A 16,349-nucleotide genomic window follows, 5' to 3' on the forward strand; every position below is an offset into this window, starting at 1 on the left:
AATGCTGCTCCCCCTTTAGCCCAGGCACATACTGTATTACAGTAATGAGAGCTTTGGCTGCTTTAAATATCACAAAACAAAAACAACGGGCAGCCCGAGTTCATCATCCCCATCCAGACCACAGAGGAGCACACCGCCAGGCTGAGGCCAGAGCGACATGGTGAGAGAAGCCCACACAGTCGCTTTCAGGGATCCATTGGCTCGTAGCTGGAATGAAAATCACCAATGGCAGGGGCTGTTAAGAGGCAGTCAGGGGGACAGCCCGCAAGGTCACATTGGGACAAAGAGGCCCTGGCTGTAGTGAGATTGGATATCTGGAATCCTGGATCCACCAGAGATGAGCTGGTGCCAAGCCTGAGGCTACAGGAACCACGGTCTCTCACCTCTGGGAGAGCCAGGAGAGTCCAGCCAAAGGTCTCCACAGAAATGAGGCTACAGTCTCCCTCTGGGTCCTGGGAGGCATCTGCAAAGCAGAACAGCAAACATTAATCAGAAGGGCCGGAGTGGGTGAGCATGCGAAAAGCACAGGAGCCAGGTCCTTTTTCTCTCAATGATTCCCCCAAAAGCAAAAGGGCAAATCTTCAGGGGATTCTGGCAGGCCCTGCATGGAAAACCCCTTGAAGCAAGAGCTATGCTGTTGAGAGTCCTTAGTAAACCTCCATTATGTAAAATGGCCCAGGACTATTCAGAAGCCTTATCAGATAGTGCTATAGACTGGATGTGTGTGTTCCCCCAAAATTCCTGTATTGAAATTCTAACCCTCAATGTGATAGTATTAGGAAGTAGGGCCTTTGAGAAGTGATTAGGTCATGAGGGTGGCACCCTCTTTCAGGGTCCTTTTAAAAGAGACCCCGCAGAGATGCCTCACTGCTTCTACCATGTGAGGACACAGTGAGAACATGCCATCCATAAACCAGGCAGTGGGCCCTAACCAGACCCTGAATCTGCCAGCACCTTGATCTTGGATGTCCTAGCCTCCAGGACAATGAGAAATAAATTTCTGTTGTTTATAAGGTAACTGGACTATCTTTTTTTCATTATAGTATCCAAATGGGGTAAAGTAGATAGTTATTTGATGTTGGTATGTGTCAAATCAGGGTGAAAAGCATGAACATGAAGCAACTCCACACATGGACAATGAATAAGGTTCATGCACACTCTCTTCCTGCAGAAGTGGCTTTGCTGCCCCTTTACAACTCTCAGGCTGTTAGACTCCATTGCTCCAAGGCATTTTCTGGTGATTGGGGAATGGAACAGGCATTTATCTCAGCAAGGCAGGGATTAGGGGCAGGGAGATGCTTTATCTATATCCCATCTACCCCATAATAAATGGTACCTCTGCCAGAATAGAAAATCGATAAAAGATTTGCCAATATTTTTTGTTTGATAGCAAAGACACATGGGCAACTCTTTCCTAAGCTGTAGGTTCCTTGCAGGATAAGGCTTCTCAATAACTGTGTGAGCCAGGGCTTTAAAAGGGAGGCTGAAGGTCTAAAGTCAAATGAAGGATGCCACCACCTCTGCCAAGATTCTACTCAGCATTAACTGCAGGAATGTGCAGATCTGTCTCCTCTCTTGTGTGCAATAGGAGCCAATGGCGTATGATGTCATCAATCCCATGGGGATCCCGGCATGCGCACAAAGTATCGAACTCATTTTGGGAAGACAGACACACTCTGGAAAGGCTGGGGTTGGGTGGAGGGGGAGAAGCTATGGGGAAAAATCCATTAGACATGAAAACCAGGAACTGGAATAACTACATAAGGGGAGCTTATGTGACTTCAGCACCTCCTTTTGTGAGGTTCCTAGCACACTGCTTGGCCTGCCCTTGAAGGTGAAGATAGTATCTCTCTTTATCTCTAACACCTAACACAGTGCCTTCCATAGACAGGTGATCAAGAAATATTCATGAATTCACCTATAGTAGGTGCTCAATAAATTTTGTTCCCTTTTTAACATTCTTAATCTCTTCTACCTCAGGAACTTAAGCCAATTGGAGGTTCATGTCCTATTTGCCACACAGGGCTGGCACTAAATGGACAACAGTGCTCTGGCACACACCCTCTTCTCATCTTCCATCTATCCTCTCTTCCTCCCTCACACTCACCCCTCTTCTGATGAGAACAATAGCATAATAGCAGGCTCTTCATTACCTTCCCTTCTCTGAACTCCTCATTGATGTTGATAACATTCTCTTGAACTGGAAACTAATTTTTTCCATATGATTCAGTCTTATCTCTATTTTTATCTCATTTTCACAATGCCAAATATAATATGTTTATCTCATTATAAACTCACTGATATCAGGAACTAGGCTATACGTTCTGTATAGGCATCGTGGCACATTGCACAATGCCTTATATACTTCTGAACAAACTGCATATACTCTCTATCCCAAGCTATGACTTTCCTAGTTATATTTTATGCTTTATCACTCAATCTAGTCTTCTTCCTTTACACATGTTCCCAACTTCCAAAAGGAAAGGATGGCTTGAAATATTCATTAACCAGCATTTATTGAGAACTTATTACATATCAGAAAATATGCTAGGTGATAAAGAAGAAAAAATGTATATATACACACACAGAGAGAGAGAGTATAAAAGACCAGAAATGCCACAGTTTAAGTCACTTTCTCTATTGAAGACAAGGGAGTTAGCTAGCTGAGTGGCTTATCGGAAACAGCATCTGACCAGCTGCTGAACTAATGGTGTAATCTTGGATGAGCCAAATATTCTCCCTGAGCCTCTGTTTCTTAGTCCTTCATAATGTGAGGAAGACATGTCCTCTCTAACATTATGATCCTTCTGGACAACGAGCAGTACCAAAGCTTATGTAATTAGATCCTATGGTAGACAATAAACATACTGTAGCTATTGGCATAAAGATTGAGAATCATGAGGTTGAAATAGGGTAACATTTAAACTGCATGTAACACCAACTACATTTAGGTTCACATCAACAGACTACATACTCAAAGACTCTAGCAGTAACAGACATTCGATGAATGACCTATACTCAGAGTCGCACACATGAATCTAGTTGGGTAGGGAATATCTATTCAAAACCAAGAGCCAACAATAGGAAATGATACATTGTTGGTATTCTTGTTTTTTCTGAAGTCACTGCTTGCATGGGACCTAAGTATAAGCTGCTTGCATAGTCAGTATAAGATGGAGGAGAAGGTAAAAGATATCTTTTCTCCAGCTGATGGGAGAATTCAAAAATTTTCTAAGGAGAATGAAAGAAATAATCCAAGAAGGAAAACAGAGTGACAATAATTGCAATGAACAAAGATGAAAAATATGATTCAGAACTTTATGCACAATAATGCCACATGATGAGGAAGCTGGGAAGAAAAATAAGACAAAGAGGAGAAAAAGGAGAATCCCAAACTGTACAACTAAAACTAATAAAAAGAACTAGACTCTTCTCAGAGAAGGTAAATTGGGCTTTGTGACTAGAAAGCTGTATCTCCAGGATGCAAAGTTTCAAGGAGCTTAATACAGCTCCAGTGGGAAGAGAAAAGTGGTGATGAGTGACTCCCTACCAAGAAAACAAGGGGATTTACTGAAAGACCTTCGAATGTTTCATGCAGAAAAAAGAAAACTACACTGGGACTTATGTTGGTCTTCAAATATGTGATGCCCTATTCTGAAATAAAAGGATTCAGCTCATACAACACAACTCCAGTCATGACTAAGGAAGTTGCAGAGAGGCAGATTTTTATCAAAAATAAGAGGGAACACCCTAAAAATTAGAGCCATCCAAAAACGGGCTGTGCTTCTTTGTGAGGTTATGAGCTCCCCACTACTGGAAATATTCAAGTAGAGGCTGACTAATCATCTTACTTGTGAGGCTGTAGGGAGGATCCTTCTTCATGCAGGATATTGGTTTAGATAACTTTTTAGATCACTTTCAGTTTTAATAATCTATGTGTCTGTTCACCAGAGTGCAAAAGCAGGTTAACTTGACATCAGCCTGACACAAAGCAAATGGATACTCATGAGCTGAAAGAGCTACTTTATTCATACTGATACAGAGTCAAAGTCTTACCTAGCAATAGTTTATGGCCAAGAGCCATATGGCTTGTAAGCCTATGAACACTCCCACATGACCATATCACCTACACACGTAAATACCAGAGCTGATCATTGTTACCTTCCATTTACTGCAAATGCCATCCGGCCCAGATACTGTGGCAAAACTAGTATATCAGGCTATCCTCTACTACAGCTGAACTGTTTAAACCAACTTTGAGCTTCAGAAGTAAGGTCTGGAAGACAAAATTAATCACTTTTCCAAGGGAGTTGGGTCAACCTATTTAATACCACTTAATAGTTGTAAAGAATGATTCTATCTACTACGGTCAGCTATAAAAAGTGTTTTAACCTACAAACATATATTAGTAAATTACCTCTGCTTTTTTTTTTTTTTTTCAGTTCTTCTTCCCATACCCAGATCTCCCCAAGTCCTAAATTGTTTATCAGGGTTTTGAATGCCATTGAAATATATACCAACACTGCTCAGTGTTTCTCCTGAGCACTGCTGAATGTGGTAAAGTTTCATTTTACCACAACACATGTAGAAGACAAAATGCAAAAAAGAAAACACCGGTTTAATCACACAGCACACAGTTTCCTTTTCTGTCTCAACCAGTAGCTACAAGCAGTTTTAAGACATGAACTATGCCATTCTCGTAGTGCCCTGTAAGTAATTAATGACTTTGAGTAACACCTCACAGAGGCATCTTCTCAGTAATACCTCTTCCAAAGTCTTGCTGTGACCCCAAATCCCAATAGTAGAGTAAGAGATTCTCATTGCTTCCAAAATTTTGGTTACAATGTATGCTTTAACATGTGTAGTAAAAGGATGACCCAGCCCCAGCATGCTCATGTTTCTATGCAAATACCTCCTCTTGTGTAGAGGTCTGCAAGTACATCAGATTTCCAAGGCTGAAATCATGTGCTAAAAATGCTGAAGGCTCAGCACTCTCCATACTATGCTGGAGTTTCAAGGTCTTAGCTGCCTGAGAATAAAATATTCCCCCAAGTGTGAATCTTCAATATGGCATGCAAATGAGTTGCATGATGTCCTTGACCTAGCTCCCTGAAAAGGGATGTGGCATACAAAACTGAGTGTCTGGGTCATAGTCATGGGGTCCACAATAGCCCAATAGACATTGCACTCACAAGGCCCTGAGCCTGGGTAGGATCCAGGGCTGATACGGAGCACATTTACCCAAATAGCAAAAGATGGTGTTGCCAGTAGAAGCCAGGATATTGTCGCCAAACATCAGGTGAGGGGTGGGAAAGTCATATGGTTAGAATCCTGCAATATTGAAAAGAAGAAATGGTGAGAGATAAGATCAGGGCAAAGTCATGGTCACTGTAAATGTGCTAGACATCCACCTCTGTGTGGTCCATTGCAGTTTAAAGAAGCTCTATCATAAGTAACTACCTTTGTTTGAAAATAGAGTTGCAGATGCTTTGTTTGAAAACAGAGTTGCAGATGCTTATGATTATAGTTAGGGCATGTGTGGGAAATCCATTTCCTAACAAATTGAGCTACATATCAACTTAGGAAGAGGTGACAATAGAAGCTAATTAGGAGGAAAAGATCTTTCTGAGTGTTATCTAAACTATTTATTTGTGAATCCAAAAATCTCAGTGTTTATGTCTAAGAATTTTACTGTAGAACTTTGCATCTTATTTTTATATCTGTGTGTTTTAAAACTAAAACTGAATTTTCACTTGGATAAAATTGATGGCATATTCGGAAATAATGACTAAGTCTTACAGAAAGGAGATAAAAGTGAGATTAAGAGAAGTTGAATTCATCGAAGATATTCTATATTTTGCTTTTATTTTTTCATGCTTTGAATAGAACAAACAAGAAGCAGAGAATGGCATAACTGTATCCAACCACCTGCTGGACAGTGTGTAGAAACCATATTGCACAACCACATTTAGCCTCGAGCTGTCCTCCAACAACACTCCATACTCTTCAAAACCAATGTTCATGACACTCAGCAATCTCAAACTGGAACAACTGCTACAGTCTGTTTTTCACAGAAATTTGGGTTCACAGTACAAGACAAGGTAAGTGCTATTCCTTAAACAGGTGATATTTGGAAGTAGAAGTGTCCAGAGACTACGCAGAATTGGAAAAAGGAGATGTAAATCAATGCAAGCAGAGTGAACATAGATCCTTTAGAGGATATTATTAAGTCATTGTGGCCTAGCAAGGAAAGTGTTTAGATTTATAATGCTAACAAGGTAAGTTTCAATTCAACTCTGCACACAGGTTTTCAGAAGGCATTGAGAAATTCAAATGTCTCTTATCTGTTCTCAAAATCTCCTTGCCCTCTCCCCACATTCACAGGCATCAGGGAGCACTGGTGTAAGTTAGAAGCCTATGCCAGCCTTCTCCTGAATCTCCCGTCATGGGAGCTTCCCATTGCAGACAACCTTGGTTAAATAAGCATAAGTCCCAGAGAATATCCTTATAGTATAGACAATCCCAATTTTGGATTACAGATTATAAAGCTCCACACTATGTGAGTCAAACAGGGTAATTTCAGACTAGGGAAGGCATGCTGATCTTCCTTCCTTTTCTTCAAAAACCCCAAGGACTGGGCTTTAGGAATAAAGCACATTACTATGAGGCTATGAATTGTGGGAGAAGGCCTCCAAAGCTAGCAATGGGAATGACTGGAAAGAATCCTCTGAACAGCCCCTCAGACTGCTGCATAGTTCAAGAAGAGAATGGTAAATTACAAGGTGCCTACAAGCCTCCCACTGGCCAGCTTCTGTTGGTAGAAACATTCCTGATGCAACCTTCTCCCAGCCCTGAGGATGCTTGAGCCATGCCCACCTATACACAGCAGGAGTTAGGGGAGAGGCAGGCAGAGGTTAGCACAACCCTAATCATAGTGCTAGATTTCAACCCAGCTTGAAATGGAAACTATTCCCCCCATTCGCCTGAAAAATATTCACCATGGCACATCCAGAAGTAAAAAATAAAGGAGAAGGGAGAGTGTAGTAAATATATTGCCTATAATGTGCAGGCCTGGAAGTGGCAGTGAGATAAGACACCTGGAATGAACACAGATCATGCCTCCCTGGTGCTTTGGATGCCTGGAATGAGCACAGACCATGCCTCCCTCGTGCTTTGAGCAGCCTCAAATGTGCATACAGCAAGAGGCTAACCGACTCTGGTAAGGAGGGCGTCTACCTGAACAGCTTCTGAGAACTGAATCCCTTGACTGTTCTGCTTGGACGCAGTATCCCACAGAGCATTGCCATTTGTCTGATCTTACTCCCTTCTCAACTATCCCACCTTCTCTGTTTTCCCTTCAGTCAGCTTTCCATGTTCAATTTCATTCAGCAAAGTGTTCTAAGACAGTTCTGCTGCAGATAGACAAGCAGATAGACTGCAGACATTAGTGACCAACAGATTAGCAGATTCTCTTCTCAGTCTCGTTGAGGATTTATTTAATTGGCAGTTGCTGTCTTCAGTGTTAATAGCTATAGATTTTTAGGGTTAGAAATGAAGAACTCTAGCCCATCTACTTCTACTATCACTCCACCAACAACCCTAACAAGCAGTATAGCTCAGTGGTTGAGCCACAAGCTCTAGAATGAGGGTGCCTGGCTTTAAATCTAAAAGCTGAGCTTTACTAACTGTGTGAGTTTAAGCAAGTTCCTTAACACTCAAGCCTCAGTTTTCTCATAGAAAAATAGGATCCTTTCCAAGAGGACCATCGTGAGGAGTAATCATGAGGACTCAATAAGTTAATACCTAGAAACAGTGCTTGGCATCAAGTCTTAGCTCTTATTATTACAACTGGAGCTGTTTAAACAACTGGAGCTGGTCTCATTTCATAGTAAATGTATTTTGACTCTCCCTAGTACACAACTAGGCCTCATACATATTAAATAATATGACATTACAACACTTTGGCAGCAAAAACAAATACACCCAAAGCAAACAAAAAGCCCATCCCCTTTGCTCTAATAAGAAACAGTCCAGGTTAGCATGCAAAATTGTCAGGTTCGATCTCATATTGGAATGTGTTTCTCTAAGTAGGTCTAACCCCACATTTGTTGGGACACTTCAGTTTTCAGCAAATGACTATGTGAGACTTTGCAGTTTCAAGTTTTCTTTGCCATGAGGTTCTTATGACTCAGATTTTATGACCCACCCAAGAGATCACCTGGGCTCCAATAGTTGAGGTGCTCTGTGCACTCCTGCAGTGGCAAGCCTTATTTTTTTTTAAGTGTCTCTAACTCCATCTCGTCTAAGAAACATGCACTCTAACCAATAGTCTTTATCCATTAATTCTATGAAGTTCAATAAAAAGATTAACAGAGAAAAAGTTGTTTAAATGAATATGTTATTACTTTCCTACTGAGCTCTCCCCAGTAAGATCATGATTAGACTCAAGGTGCATGTACCCCCACCAACTCCCACCCCCTACCCAGAATGAGAATGGGGAATTCAGCAAAAAGAGGCATGGAGGCCCACGGAGAGGGTTCTGGTTGAATCTCTTGTATAATAGAAATCTCAGCAGAGAAGTGGACTCTGGGCAGCTAAGTACAGGAACCCAGGCCCAACAATTGGGAAGTACATTCTGGAACCTCAAACAGAGGATTAGCACAGTCAGACAAGTGGGGGCTTTCCAGCCCAGGGGAAGCTGGCGGCTAGGCAGACAGCGGGGGCAGGGAAGAAGGCTGGGAGGCACAAGCTGCCTCTGATTTCAGCAGGAAGAGTTGGGCAAACAGCAAGGGTATGGGTGGAGAGGAGGGAGGAAAGGGGCCTCTGGTTTAGGCTCCAGCCAGGAGGGTGTAGCTGTCAGTTGCATTTGGGGCTGGGGATTGGTGAGGTGCTGGTCCAGCAATCGCCTCCACTAAATGTGCATCCAATCAGTGTCATTTTTCAAGCCCTCACTCAGCTTTGGCCAAGGAAGCAGCGATGAAAGCCAGAGGCTCAAGCTGAAACAGGCAGGAACCTGGAGCTCATGAAATATGACACCGAGAGGGAAACTGAAGGGAAAGAGTCACAGCCAAACAAACACACCCTCAGCCAGAGCTGGAGCCCAGAGGCCTGAGAGGGGGGCCCTGGCCTTTCACGGGGAGATGGCCAGCTTTTCTTGCTCTCCTCCTTTCCGGGGTCACAATTCCCCCAGAAAGGGGAGGCTCTTTTTGCTCAGAGCATGCACACTCACCACACTCACAATTTAGAGACAATCCTTTTATGAACCCTTGTTTGGTGAAACTTTTAGTGTTATTTGTTTTTGTTTTTTTTAAAAAAAAAAAAAAAGGAAAAGAAACATTTAAAACATTTCCATGTCTTCTGTCGGTCAGAAGATATGCCGAACCCATGAAATTTACTATCACTTCTCTCCTACCTTTTAACCAATACTGGAATATAATGAGTGGGTTATGTCATGGATAATCCACAGTAATAGACAACATTTAGCTCCAGAATGAGTTCATTGATCTACTTTTCAATACATAAGCCAGTAGGACCTAGTCGTTAGTAGCCTTGCACATTTTGAGTCAGAGGAACTGTGTTCATAGTTCAGCATTACCTTTGACCTGCTATATGACCTAGGGCAAACCACTCAACCTCTCTGAGCCTTAATTTTCTCCTCTGTTAAATGGGAATGATGGTAACAATCCCATATGACTGTTATTACAATTAAATAAGATTGTCTATTTAAAGCAGTTTTTATAGTGCCTGGCATATAGCAAGTACTCAGTAAATGGTAGCTATGAGTGTATCTGAGGCTCAAACATTTATAATTCTCCAAATAATCCTGTTAAAATAATTTTTAAAAGCCCATTTGAAAGACATTGGCACAGTGCTCCACATCCCCATTTTAAGTCCCTGCTCAACTTTCTTCTAATGCTCATGCCCAGCAGGGATCGATAGCATCACTCCTCACACTGATGGTACAAAGCATCAGCTTAAAAATCACGGCTTTCTGGCTGGGGACGGTGGCTCATGCCTGTAATCCCCAGCACTTTGGGAGGCCGAGGCAGGTGGATAACTTGAGCTCAGAAGTTTGAGACCAGCCTGGCCAACATGGTGAAACCCCATCTCTACTAAAAATACAAAAATTAGCCGGCGTGGTGGCTACTGCCTGTAATCCCAGCTACTTCAGTGCCTGAGACACAAGAATTGCTTGAACCTGGGAGGTGGAGGCTACAGTGAGCCAAGATCGCACCACTGCACTCTAGCCTGGGCAACAGAACTAGTCTCTGTCTCAACAAAAAAAAAGAAAAAGAAAAAAGAGCTGCTTTATTTTCTGACTTGTCTCACCAGCTTTCCCATCGTGTTAAAAGCTTTTGTGTCTATATGAAGGGACTGTAATAAATTGGAAAGAATGTCCACCTAGCGCATCAAAAACTTGACAAAATTAATAAAGTTGAATTCAAAAATTTTTTTTAGCAATTAAGTCTAAATTCTAGAACTAAGTCACAGTAATGATATTGCTCCACAGCCAAAGCAAGACATTTGGATTTCGACATTTGAATATTTTTCACGGATACATTCAAAATTCTCTGAACAAAAATTTTACATGTGATTGAGTCAAATAAAGTGGTATTAAAATTTGAAAGATAATGTTTCTGTGTCTGAGAAATTATGGAACACAAAATTACCAGGAAAAACAAAAACAAAACTCAAACACAAAGCTAGTCTGCTTTTTTGTGAGTTGATGAATAATGTTTTGACTGAAAGATATTTCTATCAGTTACTAATAAAAATACTTCTAGATTTTTGACATATCACAGAAATGTAGCTCAACATGCATTCTTTTTTTAATATTTATTGAGAAATTTCTAAACATCAGGAACTTTGCTAAGCACTATGAATAAGTAACACAGTTACTTCCCACATGTGTCTTAGAGTTTCACGGGAGGCTGGAAAAAAGAAAAATCAATGACAAAATGATATGACGGGGCAATGATAGGAGAACACAGGGACTTGGCCAAGGTTTAAGGGGCAGGAACAGCTTCCCAGACTAAACAACATCTAAGCTGAGATCTAAGGGATGTGCAAAACATAAAATGAGGAGGTGGGGGAAAGAACTCCACAGGTAGATGCACCCTCATAAAGAAAGACCCAGAGACTAAAGGGCCTTTCCTCAGAGGGAATGTGGGAAACATGGAATCGCCTTGGTGTGGCTCAAGCACGGAGTGTACGGCAAAGCAGAAAGATATGAGACCAGTGAGGAAAACCAAAACCTTGTAGGGCATTTACTCTGAGAGCAAAGCAGAGCCACTGGAGGGCTTTTAGGCAGAGGAGTGGCATATCCAGTCAGTGACTTAAAATCAGAAGAGAAAAAAATGGAAATGGGAAGGCAGAGTTAAGAAACTATTACCCAAATAGGCAACGATGGAGGGGATGGAGACAAACCAGGAGTTCGAGACCACCCTGGCCAACATGGTGAAACCCCATCTCTACTAAAAATACAAAAATTAGCTGGGTGTGGTGGCATGTTCCTGTAATCCCAGCTACTCGAGAGGCTGAGGCAGAAGAAGCGCTTGAGCCTGGGAGGCAGAGGTTGCAAACTATGAGAGATTTAGCTATGAAATCAAATGGATCATGATTTGATTCAAATATGAAGGTGAAGAAGAGAGAGAGAGAAGCCAAGAATGGTGCTGAGTTTCTTGCTTCGGAGGCCAAGGATCCCAATGCAGGGCCTTTGCGCTTACTGCCCTCTCTGCCTGGAATGTTCTTCACATACCTGTCAGCCTCCCTTACTCACTTCATCCAGGCTCTGGCTCCAAGGCTGCCTGGTCAGAGGTCCTCTTCGACCACCCCATATAAAATAACACCTAGTCAGTGCCCAAACCCTCAGCCCAGCTCCATTATTCTTTATCCTCTTATCCCCTAATACCACTTCAGAGTATTTCTTATCCCCTGACTTGTTATACATTTGTCTGTTCAAGGACCTTGCTGTCCCCTTGAGAATGTAAGCTCCATGAAAGCAGCAGTTGTTTCTATTTTGTTTCACTCTCAGTACCTAAAATAGTTCCCGGCACATTGTCACTCTCAATATGTCTTTGTTTGATGAATAAACTTATAAAGATAGAAAACGTCAAAAGAAAAAACACAAAGGCAGTTCAGAAACACTCCCTCACTTTCCAGCACTAGTTCTAATACTTTCATGCAGAAGCTCCTTTGCTTTTTAGTTAATAAAAATGTAAGATATACAGAAAAGTACACAAATCGCACAAGTAAAGTTCAATGACAAAGTGAACATACCTGTGTTACCACTACTCAGGGCCAGAAATATAACAACCTCAGCAACTCAGAAGCCCCCAACACAGCCCTCCCAGTCATTAACCTCTTGCTCTTCCCCAAAGGTATCAGGTAAACTGATGTCTAACCTCATATAGTTTTGTCTGTTTTTGAACTTTATATAAATATAATAACTCCATTTGTCTTCTTTTTTGTTTGGCCCCTTTCGCTCAAAATTAGGTTTGTGAGGTTCATCCATGTAGTTCTATGGAGCAGTATGTCATGCTTTTTCATAGTTTAATAAGATTCCACTTTACAAATAGCCTATAATTTATTTTTTACTATTGATGAACGTCTGGGTATTTCCAATTTGGAGCCATAACTAATGACGCTGTATAGACATTCCAGTACATACTTTTAGGTAAACATATGGATATACATTTTCATTGGATTATAGCTAGGTCATATTATATGCTGGGTCATAGAGTATGGTCAGATTATATGCTGGGTCATAGAGTATGCAAATGTTCCATTTTAATAAATATTGCCAAACTGTTTTTCAAATAGGTTACACCACGTCTGATTCTTACCAGCAGTATACGTTATTTCCCACTCTTTCAAGTCTTCAACAATGCTTGGTAATACAAGTCTATTTGGTTTCAGCCACTTTGGTGGGTATGTAGTGGCATCACATTTCCCTAGTGACTGAGGTAAAGGTGGAGTGAAGGCAAGCTTCTTTTCATGTCATTTGGATATCCATTCTTGTGAAGTTCCTGTTCTGGTCTCTTTTCCCTTTTCTTGTCTTTTTCTTATTGATTTGTGAGAGGTCCTTACATGTCCTGAATACAAATCCTCGATTGGTCATAAGTGTTCCAAACAGTTCCTCTGACTCCATTGTTTGCCTTTTCCTTTCTTAACAGTGACTTTTGATAAACATAAATTCTTCACTTTAATGGAATTCACGTGATCAATCTTTCCCTTTCTGTTAGTGCTTTCTGTGGCTTGGAGCTGTTGTAGGAAGCATTCATAAAGAAGGATGAGTAGAGCAGGGAAGTGGAGGTGGAGGGAAGGCACTTTCTAAACGGTGGCGGGAGGAGGTGGGTGTCAGCCAAGGCAGGGATGTGCTCTCAAGACTGAAAACACTGGGCTGGACTCACTAGAGCAGAAGGTTTGTGTCAGTAAATGTGGGAGAATGTTCAGCCAGGTAAGGTGAGGCTAGACTGCACGGGACCTTAAGGCAGGCCAAGGCATTTCCCCATGACCTGAAGGCACTGAGGATGCTCTGAAGGTCTCTGTCTCCACCCACCTACAGGCCTTGCCTGTCTTTGTTTGCAGCCTACCATGTGGATATGCCCACCACAGAATTGAACCAGTGTCCCTTGTGATACCTTTCTACCTTCTACATACTTCTATTTCTGTCTTTATCAGACTGCATGGCAATTTATGTATCTTCCAATCTAAACTGACAACTTCGAAAGTAGATATTGGTAGCAGAATGCAAGATCAGTTTGTACAGGCTCATAAGAGCTGATTATTAAATTTTCAGGGCTTCTGTGAGCCAATTGACATCATGTTGGTAGCTTGAAATCAAACATGGCAAGAGTATTTACTCAATGGAAATCAGCAAAAGCTACAAATCAGGGTACCGCCTCCCCACAGAGCCAGTTGTACTTGCCAGCACGTCACTAGACACTGGTCTTATTCATCTCTATATTGCTGTCACCAAGCACAGCGTTTGCATCAATGTTTGTTGAATTAAATCGCATTTTTTCACACCTATCACTCCTTTTAGGATTCCACATAAATAAATTCTTTGAACAATCATTATGAGAATCCTGCTCTCTGCTCCTTCAGTACAGCCAGACAGTAGGTTGCATTCCTTTGTCATGCACAGTGAGGCCATCCCTGAGAGTTTTCAAGGGCATTTGTGAGGCAATTAAAGAACACCAGGCAATGCGCAATTAAGGGCAAGGCAGGGTGTTGGAGTGGCCAATCCTTCCAGAGCCCAGTCCTCAAGAGATCTTTACAACCTGGCTGGTGCTCCTAAGAGGTCTGTGAATCTCATGAGATTCACAGAGTAATAGCAGCGCAGGCACTTCCTAGAGCCAAAAGCTCATCGAACTCACAAGGCCACTAAAGGAGCAGCCTGTGGGCCCGCTGTGTCAGACACCAGGCATGTCCCTTGTTGTTCCCTCCAAAAACAGGATGGGGAAATGTCAGTTGGTGAGAGAGCTCGTGACTCACGACCATACCCTGGGGGGGAAAGAGGTTTTCAGTAAAAGGAATGAGTAAAGTTTTATCTGCCATACAAACCCAAGAGCCAAAACTTGGTGAAAGAATGAATACAAATTAAATAGACACAACTCCAGCATTTCAAAGCAATTAAAAAATGTAACTGTAGGTCCGTTTTTAGAGCAAGAATACTATTCCAATGATTCTTAACCGAAAGAATGCCCATGGCTCAGAGGGCCAGCGCAGGAGAATCTCCTCAGGAACAGGCATGAGGGCTTGTGTGATTCAAACAAAAATTACTCACTATTATAATTGCTTTAATTTATTTTTAGTCATGGTTATTTACTCAGAAATTTCAAATAACATTAGGGAAGGCATAACTTTTTATGTTTATAAAAAGATGTGTGGGTTTTGTAAAGGATGAGAAACATTCATATATTTTAATTCTCATCTTTTACAGATGAGGAAACTGAAAATCCATCTGTAAACTCTACAAAAGCATCGAGGAAATCTATCTTATCACCCATTATGTATCTAGTACTAACAATGCCTAGCACATGGTAGGTATGCTGGAAAGAGCTGCTGAATGAATCAGTAAATAAATGAATGAGAACCCAAGAGGAGATATGACTTGGCCAGTGTCACACATGTTGACATTTTGGCAGAGCTGGCATGAGTGTCCTAACCCCAAAACCAGTGAGCTTTCCACCCTAGAGGAGTGGTTAATTAAGAACATGGACTCTGGAGCCAGACTGCCTGGGTTTCTACGCCAGCCCCACCACCTGCTAGCTTTGTGACTATGAGCAGATTATGTAATATTCGTGAACCTCATTTCCTTCTTCCATAAAATGGGAATAATCACAGTCCTGCTTCCAGAAAGCAGTTACAAGCATAAAGTGAGGAAACACATGTAAAGTATTTAGAAAGTGCCCAGCTCTCAGGACGTGCTCAATACATAAAGGCCACAAATGATAAGACAGGACTAAATGAAGTAGTTCCTAATGGCTCAGCATTCTGTATTTTTTTTTTTTTTTTGACATTGTCTTGCCTTGTCACCCAGGCTATAGTGCAGTGTCGTGATCTCAGCTTACTGCAATCTCTGCCTCCCGGGTTCAAGCGATCCTCCCAACTCAGCCTCCCAAGTAGCTAGGATTACAGGCATGCACCACCACACCTGGCTATTTTTTTTTTTTTTTTTTTTTTTTTTTGTATTTTTAGTAGAGATGGGGTTTCACCATGTTGGCCAGGCTGGTCTCAAACTCCTGGCCTCAAGTGATCTGCCTGCCTTGGCCTCCCAAAGTGCTGGGATTACAGGCGTGAGCCACGGCACCCAGCTGGCATTCTGTCTTCTGTGTTCTTGGTAAGCCCTTTGAAAAATTAACCTAAGACAAAACCTTGATGCCTTCTTTTTAAATGACAATTTACATTTTTTTCCAGCAGCCCATCAATTTAAAGTAAACCCAAAGACTAACAAAAAAAATAATAAGTGAGACCAATAAGACAGTCTTTGAGGAAAGTTCTACTTTACTCTGTACTTTATCCCCTAAAAAGCCTGACAGGGGACCGGTGAGATAGCTTGGTCGTCACGAGCACAGACTTTAGGCCTTAACTGCCTAGGTTGAAACTTTAATTTCTCCATTGGTTTTCATGTATGACCTTGGGCAAGTTATCTTCTCTGTTGGTGCTAATGCTTCTTCAGTTATAAAATAAGCTTAATAACTGCCCTTACCACATATAGGGTTGTGGTGAGGACTAGCCAGTACCTGGCACTTTCTTGGAGACACAGGTATTAACCATCACCTCACACAATAGACATTCATGTGACATCACATGTTTCCATAACTTCAGCTGCATGACAGAGT

The 16,349-nt window shown here is 41.7% G+C and overlaps 1 protein-coding gene across 4 annotated transcripts in view; it reads right to left on the reverse strand.

Moving 5' to 3' along the window:
* The window catches only part of DDR2 (discoidin domain receptor tyrosine kinase 2), a 153,240-nt gene that overhangs the window by 78,603 nt on the left and 58,288 nt on the right, over positions 1-16,349 (reverse strand). Inside the window, exon 3 of one of the 4 annotated variants that reach the window (XM_003949630.6) lies at positions 384-463. The exons of the other annotated variants lie outside the window; for them this stretch is intronic. The gene's annotated coding sequence lies outside the window, so the exon portion shown is untranslated. The remainder of the gene's footprint in view (positions 1-383; positions 464-16,349) is intronic. 4 annotated transcript variants of the gene reach the window in all.

Source organism: Pan troglodytes, chromosome 1, assembly GCF_028858775.2.
Source record: "Pan troglodytes isolate AG18354 chromosome 1, NHGRI_mPanTro3-v2.0_pri, whole genome shotgun sequence".
NCBI lineage: Eukaryota > Metazoa > Chordata > Mammalia > Primates > Hominidae > Pan > Pan troglodytes.